We start from the raw sequence: 2,114 nt of genomic DNA on the forward strand, positions 1-2,114 counted from the left end.
AAAAAACAACAAAAACACCTGCCCTCTTGTAGTGTAAATTCTAATAAGATTCTTGAGGATTAAGATAATTATGATACTGATGTGTGAAGTTTAGCATAACATTGACATATTATACATTCTGCAAATGACAGTTATTGTTATTATTATCATTATCATTTTTGAGACAGGGTCTCACTATGTCACCCAGGCTGGAATGCAGTGATGGAATCATGGCTCACTGAAGCCTCAACCTCTGTGGCTCAAACAATCCTCCCACCTCGGCCTCCTAAGTAGCTGGGACTACAGGTGCAGTGCACGGCTAATTTTTCTATCTTTTGTCTAGAAATAGGATTTCCCTATGTTGTCCAGGCTGGTCTTGAAATTCTGGGCTCAAGGGATCCTCCTTCGTCAGCCTCCCAAAGTGCTGGGGTTACAGGCCTGAGCCACTACACCCAGCCCATCCATCAGTTTTGATGGACATATTTATCATTAATAATGGGGAAATGCCATATTAGACTAAGCAGTGAGCTCTCTGAGAACTGATTCATGCTTTTGCCATCAGAGTCTAACACAGTGTGTGGTGAAGTGTAGGGCTTGACAAATATTTGATGAGCGTGTACACAAAAGTCAGTGAATCTCTCTCTAGTCTGAATGAGTTTCCTCTGTAATCCATCTTTAGAGCTGACAACTCAATGGTAAAGCCACACACCAATAAGCCTCCTTTCCTTCGTTTGCATATTTCATACTTTCCAATTGTTTAAAGGTAACTTTCTCTGGCCAGGTGCGGTGGCTCATGCCTGTAATCCCAGCAGCACTTTAAGAAGCCAAGGCAGGCAGACCACCTGAGGTCAGGAGTTCCAGACCATCCTGGACAACATGGAGAAGCCCCGTATCTATTAAAAATACAAAAACTAGCTGGGCATGTTGGCAGGCACCTGTAGTCCCAGCTACTCAGGAGGCTGAGGCAGGAGAATCGCTTGAACCCAGGAGACGGAGTTTGCAGTGAGCCAAGATTGAGCCACTGCACTCCAGCCTGGGTGACAGAGTGAGATTCTGTCTAAAAAAAGAAAAAGGATAGAGGGCCGGCATGGTCACTCATGCCTGTAATCCCAGCACTTTGGGAGGCTGAGGTGGGTGAATCACCTGAGGTGGGTGAATCAGGAATTTGAGACTAGCCTGGCCAACATGGTGAAACCCCATCTCTACCAAAAATACAAAAATTAGCTGGGCATGGTGGCGGGCACCTGTAATCTCCACTACTCGGGAGGGTGAGGCAGGAGAATCACTTGAACCTGGGAGGCAGAGGTTGCAGTGAGCTGAGATCATGCCATTGTACTCCAGCCTGGGCAACAAGAGCGAAAAAAAAAAAAAAAAAAAAAAAAAAAAAAAAAAAAACCCCTGAGTGTGGTGTTTCACACCTGTAATCCCAGTACTTTGGGAGGCCAAGGTGGGTGGATCACCTGAGTTCAGGAGTTCGAGACCAGCCTGATCAACATGGAGAAATCCCATCTCTACTAAAAATACAAAATTAGCCGGCATGGTGGTGCCTGCCTGTAATCCCAGATACTCGGGAGGCTGAGGAAGGAGAATCTCTTGAACCCAGGAGGCAGAGGTTGCGGTGAACCCAGATCGCAACTTTGCACTCCAGCCTGAGCAAAACCCCTTCTCTACACTCTCAAAAACAAAACAAAACAAAACAAAAAACCCAGACCCAGTGGCTCACGTCCTAATCCCAACACTTTGGGAGGCCGAGGCAGGCAGATCAGGACGTCAGGAGTTCAAGACCAGACTCGTCAACATACTGAAACACTGTCTGTACTAAAAATACAAAAATTAGCTAGGCGTGGTGGCGCACGCCTATATTCCCAGCTACTTGGGAGGCTGAGGCAGGAGGATCGCTTGAACCTGGGGGGCAGAGGTTGTGATGAGCCAAGATCACACCACTGCACTCCACCCTGGGCAACAGAGTGAGACTCTGTCTCAAAAATAAATAAATATAAATAAAATAAAAATAATTAAAATACAAAAATTAGCCAGGCCTCGTGGTGTGTGCCTGTAATCCCAGCTACTCAGGAGGCAGAGACATGAGAATCACTTGAACCTGAGAGGCGGAGGTTGCAGTGAGCTAAGATTGT

Source organism: Cebus imitator, unplaced genomic scaffold, assembly GCF_001604975.1.
Source record: "Cebus imitator isolate Cc_AM_T3 unplaced genomic scaffold, Cebus_imitator-1.0 Scaffold214, whole genome shotgun sequence".
Taxonomy (NCBI): domain Eukaryota; kingdom Metazoa; phylum Chordata; class Mammalia; order Primates; family Cebidae; genus Cebus; species Cebus imitator.